Source organism: Lissotriton helveticus, chromosome 3_1, assembly GCF_964261635.1.
Source record: "Lissotriton helveticus chromosome 3_1, aLisHel1.1, whole genome shotgun sequence".
Lineage (NCBI taxonomy): Eukaryota > Metazoa > Chordata > Amphibia > Caudata > Salamandridae > Lissotriton > Lissotriton helveticus.
This window is the reverse complement of record NC_136061.1, coordinates 193762545-193777878: the sequence shown is the minus strand read 5'-3', so window position 1 is coordinate 193777878 and position 15334 is coordinate 193762545.

The window sequence follows — 15334 nt, the reverse complement described above, 5'->3', positions numbered from 1 at the left end:
GCGTCAAGTGCCATGGTTGGATGCATGGAAATGACAAGAGTGCTTTCTGATGCTCACAGCGATTACTAGTTCATTATCCTGATTATCACTGTATCTGATGTTGACCTGTTTATTTATTCTGTGTCGTTACAATGCCTTGTGGGAAATAGATTTGAATCTGTGATAACTAGTGGGACAGAGGTAGCCTCTAATGGAGACTGTTTACACTGCTGGTTTGTTTCTATTACCTGCTTAGAGATTCAGGAAATCCCAGGTTGGAACCCTTTGTATGCCATTAAAATAAACTTTACCCGCCTCGGACGAGACTGACTTCTGTCTGCATTTCCTGTTGACATTTCGGGGAACAGGGAGGGCCTGCGAGTTAGACTTGGTGTGGTGCTGTATTTGTGTAGGCAGAGACGTTTCCATAATTGGCATCGTCAGTGATGCATAGTTTTCACCATTACTGTTTCACTAGAGTTTTCATCCCTTAAGAGGGGCACTGGCAGAGTTCACGGTAATGCACATTTTCCCAAAAGATGCCCACATTTTCTATCTGATTGCTCTAAGTAGAAATGTGTCTATTGATAGCTTGGCCTGCACATTGCACGTCTCCTCTCCGAACCAGGCTGTAGCAGAGCAGAGACCTCAGTCAATTGATAACGAGAATGAGAACTGAATGATTGTGAACCATCTGTAAAATCAATGCGAACATTAGTCTGTGGTTTAAGAAGTGTGACTCACACCAAGTGAAAAAGACGGTACTTATAGGTGCGGGTCTCATATCAATGAGTGACACCACGGTGTGAGACTCACACAGACAGCGTGAGACTGTGCTCTAAGATGCAAGATTCAATCAGAGTGACAATGCTCTAAAAAAGTGAAAGTCACACACAGTGAGTGAGACACCCAATAAAAGACTGTGCAACAAGGTGTGGTTCTCACACTCCTTGAGTGAGGCACTGCTCCAAGAAGTGAAACATACACCCAATAAGCGAGACTTTGCTCCAAGACTTAAGACTTGCACAGGGTTTTGTGCTCCAAGATGTGATATTCACTCCCAAAGAGTGAGACTATGAAAACCCACATCCAATAAGTAAGACTTTGTCCCCAATGAAAGAGACTAGCATCATTACAAGAAACCCACAACCAGGAAGAGAAGCTGTACAACCAGATATGGGGCTCGCACGAAAGTATTGAGACTTAGGGGCCTAGGATGGCGGGCGGATCGCCCCCGCCAGGCCGGCGGTAGCCACAGCCGGACCGGCGGGGGCGATCCACCCACCATCCTTCCATGATTGACCCCCCCGCCACATTAGGATGGCTGGGGGGTCCGCAGCGGATGGGAAGAGCGTCGCCGCTTTTAGGCCAGTCGATATGTCTACCGGGCGGAAAACTGCCACAATATGGTGGCGGTGTCTGTAAGACACCGCCAACTATATCAGAATGCGGGCAGAGAGCAGCCTTTGCCATGGAATGGCATGCGTTTTTCACTGTTGGGAGCCTGTAGCAGACCCCCAGGATGTTGAGGGGGTGGGGGGTGCACATGGGGGTACCTATGGTACCCCCCTGCATTGGCATGGACAAGGTGACAGGCACCGCGCAGTGCCTGTCACCTTGTGCATGCCCATGCACAACATGCATTCCCAGCATTGTGGCGGACAGTGCTGTGAGCACAATGCTGGGAATGGGGGATGCCACCGCCACGGTGGCATCCTAATTGCAAGTGTGGGACCTCCGCACCCCTGGTGGACAGTCCCACACACCGTTACGATAGTAGGCGGACTTTGTCCGCCCGCCATCGTAATAGACCACTTAGCTCTAAGAAACGAGATACCAGACTCAAACTAAATTAGTGAGGCTGTACTTGTTCCCCTCTGCTGTGTCTCTCAACACTCTCCTGTGTGTTACACTTCGGTGCCTCCAGTAAAGCTCTATGCAGTGCTTAATTTGAGCCCGTGGTTTCTGGTGTTTGGCACCGGCTCTTAGGTGTCAACACCGGCACTTATGACAGTCTGCCACATAGTGGTGCTATTTGTCTATTTTAGAGACAAGGACAACAACAGTTGTAAATGAATTCAATATATACATAACAAATATTTATACCTACCACCCAAGCCATAGCTTTGGGGGCCTAGAAAAGTCTGTATTGTCACACATATACGTCTGTGATGGTTAGAAGTAGGTTTTGTGCTGTTATTGACAGCTCAAATGGGGAGTTGATGGCGCAAGCACCAGTGTCCTCCTGACAAAAGCCCTGGTACTTATTATTTTACAAATTAAGCACCAGCTCACTTGCCACTGGGTCCGCTCAGTGAGCTCCTTCAGTGACCACCCCTGCAGCATCTGCCTCTGCTTCCAATCACGTGATTTCAGAGCACCAGGAAGACAAAAGACATTGTAGATACCATTACTTCGAATAAAGCATCCGGAATTTGAATTTAGAGTAAGTACATCAGTAGTTTACATAGTAATTTAAAAATAAAAACAAATTAAAGGTTTAGAATAAATTAGCTAAAGTAAGCATCCAATATATAAGAAGAATTTACCACATCACTTGTAATGGGCACTGGTAAGAGTTAGCTTACCCTTTTGTAATAGCAAAAAAAGTTAATGTTAATTGAAAGCAAAATAATTGTATACATGTATGTATATGCATACTTAATATTAACATTAAAATAATAGGAGAGACCATCCCTAAATTACTGTAATATAAGTTAATAATAATAAGTTTAGCTATTTAATACATGTAATTTATATTAATCAAGGTAAATATTTAGCATTTCTTAAGGTTAGTATATAAATGTTGTTGTTGGAGTGAAGAGTAGTTTAATCAAACTTTTATTGAAATGGTCCAAGCAAATGGGTCAAACTAATGATAATTTTGTCGTTAGGATCAGGTGGTCAAGTGATGGTATGTGGTAGCAGTGGAGTAGAAGCAATGTGGAAGAAGCAATCATGACCAAAGGTCTGAAAAAGATGGGCCTTTCAGGAACTCGATGGAGATCATAAGAGAATTAAAAAGTAAGCAGAGTCTGACCTGAACAAAGATAGGGTAATTCAACAGAAGAGGTTACGTATATACAACAGAGCGGCTTGAACGTTGGAACGGGAAAGGACAAGACAGAATTTGTGGACTTGAACATGTCAGGATTGTGTCATTGGAACTGAATATTAGAATTCCTGCAAACACACAACTATGCAAACTAGACATACATTGAACTATAAATCACGAGAAGGCTAGATGACCGTACAAATTGTTGCACGAGTAATAACCTATCTCACATGATAGTTTGTGTGCTCCTTGGGAAATCTCTGCAAGAGGAACACTTTGTACAAAAGCCAGACAAGAGTTATTCTCACAGAGTCAGGGAACATACCCAGCAGACTTTATGGGAAAAGAGTGCTGAGTGAGTCTCTGTGGAGAGGCACCAAACCTCAGAATCTCACAAGCACCCTCAGTGAGAACAACAAAGACCAACACAAACACAAGAGGACAAAAGGAAATAGAACAAGGAACACTGAGCTCAGGGAAAAGAAGTACCAGATTTAAGAACAAGGACAGGACTGAACTCGTGGTGTGGAAATAAAACAATAAGCAGGTGTAACGAGGAGAAATGTTTTCATTTCCCCAAGTTTTTTCCTCTTTCATGTGTGCTGAATTCTGAAGCAACACATAGAATGAGGACAACACCTCCATGGATTGCTTTTGTGCAGGAAGGTGTCCCTTCCTGCCCAAAAACAATCCTGCCAACAACGCAGAACAAGGTTACCTCTATTGGTGCTTGCCACCAAATTGTACGCCTGCGCTAGCTGAAAGCACAGGAATGCACAGTATCTTGTGTGTGTGTGTGTGTGTATATATATATATATATATATATATACCTATGTATGTAGATATATATATATATTTGCGTGTATATATATATATATATATATTTCCACAAGTCTCGAAAACCAGCTTGGCATCCGCTTCTGCTGCTTAACGAAAGTTCGAAAAAAGCCACAAACTCGGTGATTCTCGTTCCAGTGAGTTTTATTGTGCATTTAAACGCCACCAGTCGCCATGACGCGTTTCGCCTCAGCCGAGGCTTGATCACATGTCATGTCAAGAAGAAGGAAGTGACATATATAGTGTGATAATCACATGGTCAGTACTTCAACCTTTAAAATTAAAAGGGATATACACCAATTCACAGCTAGTGGAGAAAACAGAGTTTTGAGCATAGTGCTCTACATTGTTTGTTGGTTTAAAGTGCATCATCCAAGCAAAAATAACATTTCATTATACGTATCCATTTTGCTGATCACTCTCCATAGATATTGTTCAGGGTAAGAAGGCAGGCATATATATAAAAGGGAAACAACCCAATAAGAATATTCAATACAAAAAGAAAAGAAAAGAAAATTCTATTTCCTTAAAAATATGTATAGATCCATATTCTAATTTCATATATTTACACCCTATTTACAAGTATTCCATTGATTCTAGTTTGCCACATAAAACAGACTAAAAGTAGCCCTTTTATTATCTTTAATGGGTATAAATACCCTTGACATGTTCAGATCATTAAATATAAAATTGCAACCTTCAATTCATAGGTTTTAATACCTGACCCTGTTTAATTATAATCTGATTCAATGTCAAACCAATATCACTATTAGATAAGCACCAAACCTCAATTCTCCATTAAATTACCTCAAATTTACGTGAATTCCCATTCTCTACTATGTACTTCCTAGGGGGTCATTCAATTTTCAATAAAGTGACAGTGCATTAAAATTGTACCTATTATTCAAATAGAAATACAAATATTCAGAGGCTGCCTAATGTACATATTAACATACAAATTCATTTAGCTCAAACGACATCCCGGTGTCCTGCAAGAAAATTCTTTAAAAAGAACCATAGATCATCAAAGACATGTGTAAAGATCCTCACTATGGTTCAATCCCCCAGGCTGTTTACTATTTAGTTCGAGGATATAGCGTGTTTCTAAGAGACGAAGTTTACCATCTCTATCTCCTCCCCTCCTTAAGGGTAGTACAGAGTCAACCAAATAGTACTTCAAAAGATCTGCATTACTTTGATGGTGTTTCTCAAAGTGTCTGGCCACGGGGTATGCCTGATCTTTCCCAATGATCGCTCGTAAATGTTGGAGGATGCGCTTGTGGGCCGGGAGACGAGTACTCCCCACATATTGTAGGCCACATGGACACACTAGTACGTAAACAACATACTCGGTCTTGCATCCCAATTTCTGTCTAATGGCTACAGGAGTATCATGAAAAGGACTGATAAAATGGGTCTTATTTATGCCATGTTTACATGCCTTACAGCTCTGGCATTTCTATATATATATAAATATTTACTGGAAAAAACATAGGTTTGAGGCACGTTATAGTTAGGAATTAGCATTTAAAAACCTTAGAAATTCACTGAAAAAACCATAGGTTTCAGGGGCGTTATAGATAGCTGGACATTTCACTCGTACAAAACCATTGAAATTCCCCTGTTATAGTTAGTTAACTATAACTCGCACGCCCGCAATGCACTGCTGATGACGTCAAAAATTACATCACTCATGACATGGTCAGTGACATCATCCATGACATCACTGATGACATCTCAAATGACATCACTGATGACATCACTTTTTCAGACGAATACTGGTGGTAACTGAGTCTGACTAACCAGTCCTAGAGCAAGTGCTATGTTAAAAGACACTTAGAATACAGAGAAAACACCTACATACACTAGGGAACACTATGCGTTGGGGTCCGCCTGTGATTAGCATGACCTCCTCTGTAAGCCCCTAGCATATAATACGGCAGGGGGATTAAAACTACCTCTTAAAATGCACCACAGGGCGTTTGCACACGTCACCTCAGGCCCCGTCCCCACCCTTCACCACTGTGCAAACACGCTATGTGGCCATTTTAAGTTGGGAGATTAAGTCCCCTTGAATCCTGAGGGTCCCTAAGGTCCAACTAGCCCACTAGCTACCTCCAGTAGGCGCCACAGAGCTGCGTTGCAGAGATTGTGTAAAAAGTGTCACAGCCTGGACCACCTCTCTGCAACGTAGCGCAGTGGTGCTTACTGGAAGTACCGGGTGGGCAGTTAGCCCCCAGGTGCCCTCAGGATTGAAGGGGAATTATTTCCACAACTTAAAACGCGCCACAGGGCGTGTTTGCACACGTCACTCAGGCCCCGTCCCCTCCTTTCACCACTGTGTAAATGTGCCCTGTGGCCATTTTAATTTGAGCGATTAAGTCCCCTTGAATCCTGAGGGTCCCTAGGGTCCAACTAGCCCACTAGGTACCTCCAGTTAGCACCACAGAGCTGCGTTGTAGAGAGGTGTAAAAAGTGTCACGGCCTGGACCACCTCTCTGCAACGTAGCGCAGTGGCGCGTACTGGAAGCACCGGGTGGGCTAGTTAGCGCCCAGGGGCCCTCAGGATTGAAGGGGAATTATTTCACAACTTAAAACGCGCCACAGGCGTGTTTGCACACGTCACCTCAGGCCCCGTCCCCTCCCTTTCCCACTGTGTAAACATGCCCTGTGGCCGTTTTAAGTTGGAAGATTAAGTCCCCTTGAATCCTGAGGGTCCCTACGGTCAAATTAGCCCACCAGGTACGTCCAGTAAGCGCCATTGCACAGAGGTGTAAAAAGAGGCACAGCCTGCACCACCTTTCTGCAACGCAGCGCACTGGTGCTTAATGGAAGCACCTGGTGGGCTAGTTGGCCCCAGGGTCCCTCAGGATTGAGGGCCAACTAGCCCACTAGGTACCTCCAGTAGGCGCCACAGAGCTGCGTTGCAGAGAGGTGTAAAAAGGGGCATGGGCTCTGAACACCTACCTGCAACGCAGCTCCCGGGCGCATACTGGAGATACCTGTTTGGCTAGTTGGCCCTCAGGGACCCTCAGTATTGAAAGAGAGTTAATCCCCCAACTTAAAACGCTCCACAGGGCGCGTTTCCACAGTAGGAAAGGGATGCGCGGCCCCCCTCCACCATTTCCGAATACCCGGGGGGTGGTGGTCCTCGGGGCTGGGGGGTCCGTCACGGATCCCCCAATTGAAATATTTAGAGCCCCGGAGCGGTGGCGGTCCCTGGGGCTATACAGGGTATTTTAAAAAAAAATAAAGCCCGGGGGGTGGCGATCCCCGGTGCTGCGGGGGGGGCAGTGTGCTGCCCCGCAATCCAAAATAAGTCGAGCCCCGGGGGTGGCAGTCCCCGGTGTTTGGGGGGCCTAAGAGGCCCCCATTATTACATTCACAAGCCCTGGGGGTGGCGGTCCATGGGGCTGCGGGGGGGCCGTGTGCCCCCCGCAACTATTAATGTTTTGCCCCGGGGGGGTGGCGGTCCCCGGGGCAGTGTGGGGGGGATTGGGCCCCTGCACACTTTGTTGTTGATCTTGCCCCTGCGATTTGGCCCCCGTGGCTAATTACCAACAAAGCGCGGGAGACCGCTATTCGTTTTTTTTTTTTATCGGCAGGATCCACGCACCCTGATCTTGCTGTTTTTTTTTTTTAAAAAGCAGGCCTAGGGGGTCAGGGTATATCTGCCCTGCCCCCTTTTTGCGTTTTGCAAGGTTTTTTTTCTGCTTTCTTGTGCCTCGGATTTACCGAGGCACAAGATGGCTGCCAACACTTCCTGGTTTGGAGTATTGACAGCCAATTGGCAAAAAGCTCGTGCTCGGCAGAGTACGCGGATCCACTGCGTCCATAGATATATATGTGATTTTATTTTTGATTTTCTCAGCAACTAGTACGTGGATTTACACCATTTAACTAAGAGGCACGACTCTGAACCAAGGGCTACCTTTTTGCCAAATTTGGTATAATTCCGTTCAGCAGTTCGGGCTGTAGCTGCGATTAAAGGTTCCTATGGAAAATTGCATGGGGAAAACACGTTTTGGGACCCCCTATTTTCTCGGCCCTCGCTTGAAGAATCACCCCGAGACTTTCAGGATAGGAGCGGACCGGAGTTGGCCAAAAGTTTCAAAAATTTGTCAAAGATTCGTCAACCGGCGCCAAAGTTATTGGGAATAGAATGTTGCGGATTTCCTATGGAAAATAGGTCCTAACTGTAACTACCTACTGGCAACCGCCAGTAGGTAATATACACATTTTACTTTCTAGCATTACTTTCTAGGTGGTGTTTTTTAAAGTTCCATCTTCCATTATTTCCTAAGGGCGTGCGCTGCTCTACCTTTAAGTGGCCATATGTGGTGCTTGATTTACTCCAAGGATGCACTGTTCTGTCACCTAAGGCTATAGTGACTTTATAAATGCAGTGTGTGAATAGAAATGGGTTAATTTTTTATGGGTGGGTGTTATTTGAGGTAATCCTTAACAAAAGAGGGAGAGGGAGAGGAAGGTGTGGATTCTGTCTCCCCTAGTAAATATCATAAACAAAAGGAATCCACAAGGTGGAAGGTGGTTGCTACCACAATGGTGGGGAGCAACCTGGGTTGTTAAAATACCCCTCACACACCAACAGGCCCCTTGGTGTCATGCTTCATCATCGGGGTCTTCGCAAAACCTCTACGGAATGCGGCGTGCTACGACTTCACGGCTACGCAGGAGCACTTTTAGGTGAACTATGTGTTTGGTGTGTGTGGGTAAACAATGTGAGTGGTGAGGTGAAGGTGAAAAAATTAAAAAATACCTGGCACGTGAGTACAGAAAAATTTATTAAGTCTCCGGCTGGTATTATTAAAAGAGTGCTGTGATGGTTGTGGTCTACTGATTAGGGTAACCCAACCATGTCAGTGCGTCGACATGTTTCGGAGTTTGAAGAACTCCTTCTTCAGGACGAGGATATGCACTACTTATCCCCACCTTACTCACATGTGTGTAGATATAAAAGTGTGCTCTACAAAAAAGATATGGTGAAAATGTACCTATCTATGTTTAAAGTAAGGTCCGTTGCGCCCAATTGGCGATTCAAGACACCTGAAAACAGAAAAGTCAAATCAAAAACAAGAAATTACATGTTTTTTTAAACTTTTTGCTGTGTAAAATACACAGGGGGTAACAAGGAACAAAAGTGAAGGTCCAGGAACCCTGAAAAAAGGAAAAAAAGAAAAAACGAATAACACAATAAACAAGACACACAATCAGGCATAATATCTGGTGGGACCACTGAGGGAAAAAGGTCCTCATACAGATGTATTGCTTACTTATGGAAAGAGGTTTACATGGCCTCATGAGCCACAGCGTGTAGGGGGGGTCCGTTCTGCCAGGTAAGGCAACCTGTGAGGTATTCAAGGAAATGGATCAATATGATGTAAACCCTCGTTTTTGTTGAAAGTATTACACATCACATCCACACATTCATTCACACTCACGGTTACTTTCAGGGCTTCCTGACTTCCTCCCTCTTCACGCGGCTCCGACGAGTGAATTATGAGTTACAGGGAGGGTTATTTATAGTCTAGAAAGAATCAATTGGCCGCTAATTGAAGGCGGAAACAAGCCCATAAAAGTATAATGCTTGTGGGCTCTTTGTCGCTTCTGCGCGCATCGGGGATGTGTTCCCGCACGACCACGCATGCGCGCCGGAGTGGTGGAGGCCGGCCGCGCATGCGCGGTAGTGTATCATCGCTGCTCGCCTGATGCGCATGCGCCAAGGAAAGACGCATGCGTCTTGGTATACGGAGGATGTTTTCAGCGATAACTTTGGGTGATTGCTACAGGATTTTAAACTGCTGGAAATGCTTGAAAAAGTGGTCAAACAGATCCTAATTTTGGGAGATTGTAGGAAAAAGACTACTGCCAGTACAGAGATCGAGTTTATCGCTACTGTCATTTGTGAGAAAAGGGAAAAGGTCAGGGTATTGACCTGAGTCAAATAATAAAAATGAAAGAATATATATATATATATAAAAAAAGAGGAAACTATATACATATACATAAGGGGAAGCAAGTTTCAGAAGCTTGACACATCGGCTACATAGGTTCTGATCACAAAACCCCAATTGAGTTGTCGGTGCAGCTATTCCATGTAAATCTAGTTTATGCAGCACGGTCACCTAAGTGATGAGTTTAGACTCATTCAGGTAGATACCGCATGGCCGTTAGTAGGCGTATTTGGCAGGTCTCATGGGTTTTTTAGCGTACTTGGCTCCATGGGATGGAGTCGTTCAACCCTGTCACGTCTGAGCCCAGACGAAACACCCATCTCTGTTCTTTCTCAAATAAGCCTCTTTCTGATGGTAACTGCTCAATAACAGTCCAATGTATGTCGTTCACACAGTGCTGTGCTTCAAGAAAATGAGATGCCATTTTTGTTGTCTGTTTTTTGCACCTTACATTGCTCTTGTGTTCGTTAATTCTCGTTTTCACTGCACGTGTGGTCATTCCTACATACTCCTTGCCGCAAGGAAAACATCCCATGGAGCCAAGTACGCTAAAAAACCCATGAGACCTGCCAAATACGCCTACTAACGGCCATGCGGTATCTACCTGAATGAGTCTAAACTCATCACTTAGGTGACCGTGCTGCATAAACTAGATTTACATGGAATAGCTGCACCGACAACTCAATTGGGGTTTTGTGATCAGAACCTATGTAGCCGATGTGTCAAGCTTCTGAAACTTGCTTCCCCTTATGTATATGTATATAGTTTCCTCTTTTTTTATATATATATATATATTCTTTCATTTTTATTATTTGACTCAGGTCAATACCCTGACCTTTTCCCTTTTCTCACAAATGACAGTAGCGATAAACTCGATCTCTGTACTGGCAGTAGTCTTTTTCCTACAATCTCCCAAAATTAGGATCTGTTTGACCACTTTTTCAAGCATTTCCAGCAGTTTAAAATCCTGTAGCAATCACCCAAAGTTATCGCTGAAAACATCCTCCGTATACCAAGACGCATGCGTCTTTCCTTGGCGCATGCGCATCAGGCGAGCAGCGATGATACACTACCGCGCATGCGCGGCCGGCCTCCACCACTCCGGCGCGCATGCGTGGTCGTGCGGGAACACATCCCCGATGCGCGCAGAAGCGACAAAGAGCCCACAAGCATTATACTTTTATGGGCTTGTTTCCGCCTTCAATTAGCGGCCAATTGATTCTTTCTAGACTATAAATAACCCTCCCTGTAACTCATAATTCACTCGTCGGAGCCGCGTGAAGAGGGAGGAAGTCAGGAAGCCCTGAAAGTAACCGTGAGTGTGAATGAATGTGTGGATGTGATGTGTAATACTTTCAACAAAAACGAGGGTTTACATCATATTGATCCATTTCCTTGAATACCTCACAGGTTGCCTTACCTGGCAGAACGGACCCCCCCTACACGCTGTGGCTCATGAGGCCATGTAAACCTCTTTCCATAAGTAAGCAATACATCTGTATGAGGACCTTTTTCCCTCAGTGGTCCCACCAGATATTATGCCTGATTGTGTGTCTTGTTTATTGTGTTATTCGTTTTTTCTTTTTTTCCTTTTTTCAGGGTTCCTGGACCTTCACTTTTGTTCCTTGTTACCCCCTGTGTATTTTACACAGCAAAAAGTTTAAAAAAACATGTAATTTCTTGTTTTTGATTTGACTTTTCTGTTTTCAGGTGTCTTGAATCGCCAATTGGGCGCAACGGACCTTACTTTAAACATAGATAGGTACATTTTCACCATATCTTTTTTGTAGAGCACACTTTTATATCTACACACATGTGAGTAAGGTGGGGATAAGTAGTGCATATCCTCGTCCTGAAGAAGGAGTTCTTCAAACTCCGAAACATGTCGACGCACTGACATGGTTGGGTTACCCTAATCAGTAGACCACAACCATCACAGCACTCTTTTAATAATACCAGCCGGAGACTTAATAAATTTTTCTGTACTCACGTGCCAGGTATTTTTGAATTTTTTCACCTTCACCTCACCACTCACATTGTTTACCCACACACACCAAACACATAGTTCACCTAAAAGTGCTCCTGCGTAGCCGTGAAGTCGTAGCACGCCGCATTCCGTAGAGGTTTTGCGAAGACCCCGATGATGAAGCATGACACCAAGGGGCCTGTTGGTGTGTGAGGGGTATTTTAACAACCCAGGTTGCTCCCCACCATTGTGGTAGCAACCACCTTCCACCTTGTGGATTCCTTTTGTTTATGATGTTATTTGAGGTAGCCTGCCCATCCCTAACCCTCTCCTTACTTTCCCTAAAGCCCTTGAATTTTGTAGTAAGCATTCCCTGTTTTCCAGGCATTCCTCCTTGTCCCTCCCGCATCTACTCAAATAATGGGACTTATTAGCGCCACCATAGCAGAGATCTCTGCACAGAAAAGCTAGAAAAAGTGGAGGCGAAGGTCTGCACATGGAGGTTACTGAATAGCATTTTGCACTAAATGAGTGCCACTAATATAGTACTAGTTAATGCACTACATAATATAGTTTGAGCTCTAGGATGGCCAAGTGCAATCGGGGTTTTTTCCTAACTTCACATTATTGGTTCTCCTAAAGGTTAAGGTGTTTATATATGCGGATTGTCTGTTATAGTCCAATTTACCAATTTTCACATGTCTTGCTGAGGGAATGTGCATTGAGTGCTCATTTCGGGGTCACTTGAAGACAGCTGCTGTTGTGCTAATCCACCAAATGATGTGTGCTCCATTAAGCTTCTTTAAATGGAAGAACTGCTATCAGTGTCTATCTACCTGCAAGCCATGAAGGCAGCAACACATTGGATGCACTCTGGGAATGTTTACAGACTGAATGCTTCCGCCATCAGGTGATAGAAATGGGCCTCTGTCTACCACAGTGATTGTTTCATTTTAGCTCATATTTGAACAATGTGCTGAGTGCTGTTGTGGGTGGTGTGAATGATGGAACAACCATACCTATATCACTCCCAATATCACCATAAGGCAACTTCATAATGCTCCGTAATCAAAGTTTAATAGCAGAGAAGCAGGTATATGCAAGAGGAACTTTTTCAGGGGGCCCAGGGCAGGTAGTGGTTACTGTATTCAAACTGTGTCAATAAGAGGCTTTTACCAATGGTGTGCTGGGGTTTAACTTTACTACTGAGTCCTAAACTAAGGGCCCAGTACATCCCTTCAGCAATTAAGCCTTGGGGGAGTGCAGATTAGCAGGTCTCGGCTTTCTCAGAGAGGTGGTGGGGGTCAGATACTCATAACTCAGAAGTACTTAACTTAAACACAGACAATGTAATGCTGGGCATGATATCACAGAAGGCAGTACATTATACACAGATGTTACTGATAAATTCCAGTAATCAAGGGGAGCTGTTTAAACTGTCCCTGTGAAGCAACCTCTTTGGTCCTCGCTCAACAGTACCTCACTAAAGTCAGTAGTTCCCCCTTTTTGGGGCATTGGAATACAATATGTCTATGGAGTTGGCCAGCTGGGCTGTGGACCAGCACTTGCCAGTCTTTCCCCTCCTTGAGGACTTCCTCCTCCTGCCATGGCTCATTGCTGAGCAAGCATAAGTTGCAGCACTAAGCAGTATAACACATAAGCAAAGGCAGCATGAGTCAAGGAGGCTGTTGCTGAGTTGTGGTGTTCACTCCTAGGTGGACATGACAGCCTGGGATCTTCCTCAAGCCCAGACACAAACCCACATCCAAACAAGCTCTGTGCCCACCACTCTCACAAGAGTGAATACTTAGATCCTGGTGCAGGCCATTCAGGCAAATATATTCTCCTCCAGCACTATTGCTTCCTTCATGGAGACTGCAAACTATGGTCTCAGTTTGTCTTAGCGCCTCACGACTTCTCGGTGCTAAAATACCAGTACAGAGACCCTGTCCATTTACAATAATAAATCATTGTTCATTGTCAATGTTCTATATGTGATATATGTGTATGGCAGCTCATCAACTGGGTATCTTGGCAAATAATTTCACCCTAGTGCTGCATTGGGAAGTGTGTAGGGAGCAGACTCTCCATACTATTGCCTTGAGTGATTTGAAGAGTGAGATTTCTATGGTGCTGTCTTCCATTAACAGTGATGGTCAATATGTTGATTTTACTTTCTTGGGATATATCATTCAAACTTCTGCTGGAATCCATTTGGTTTGGCCTAGCCCAACAAGTGTCTCTGGGTCACACAGGCAAGGTGAGGTTAAACAAGAGAATAAACAGTTTTTTGATTGGACTACAATGTGCTCACTTTACTTATGCAACACAACAATCAAGCACGTCACTTCACCAAATGTAACTGGAAATTCAGTCATAAACTGAATAAACGTACATATGCTCCTAATTTCATATTTAGTCTTCCCTGAGGATATACACTCCATCATTAAATGGGCAAAGAGGTCCATGTTTTGGTTAGCGGATTTCGGCATGCTTGCTCAGTGAAGAAAGGGGATGGGCAGGCCAATCACAACCATCGGCGCCTGTGCAGGTAACAGAGGTGGGCTGGTGGGGCTGGGTGGGAGGGGATTTCGACAGATGACGGTGAGGGAAAATTCATTATTTATTTAATTTTCCATCGTCGTCATCTGTCAAATCCCCCTCCCCAACCCGGCCCCACCGCTCTTACCTGCACGGGCCATGGCTGATCACAATGCATCTGCTGTAACAGCATACATATATAACATTGACGCTGCCCTCACAGTGCAACACTAGTACGTAGAAAATGAGGACTAAAGAGGTGGTGCATCTGTTTTGAGATTACAGCACCGTAGCTTTCGCACCGCTCAGCTGCAGGGCTTCTTTTATGAATTTGCATATGCCCTAAAATCGCTTTTCTACATTTGTGGAAACATTGCAATCAAAGGCCAGCCAATATATGTTCAGAATGTATCATTCATGAAAGCACTGGCATAGGTCTCGCCTCTGGGACCTTATAAGTATGTAGCCATGCAGCACATTATCCTGGGTGCTACAATATCTTATGTTACTTCATGTGCCACTGGTAATGGCAATATAATACTGTACACCTACCATTGTCTAGATTAGTGCAGAGCAGTGGCAAGGAGCGTGGCTATCTGTGGTGCAGCAGGTGCAGTGTAAACACAAGGAGATGATGGACGGAGTGCTGAAACTTTTCAGACACTCAACCTCAGTCACAGATCTGGGTTGAATCCATCATCGTTCGCCACCTGAGTTCAGACCCAGCTATATGCAACTCATTCTTGACCCTGTGCCTCATGGGAACAGTCCAGCCAGAACTGACAAGCCAGGTCTTCCCTGAACCAGAAACAAGCATACGGGGACCGGTATCAGGGTAACACCCCTCATCAGACAGGCTAGCTTGAATCCAGTGGCAAAGTGAGCGATGGACCCACCTCTGGGCATACACTGGCAACCTAGGGTGAACAAAGCAAGCACAGATCTGGGTTGAATTCATCATCGTTCTTTAGCTCACTTCGC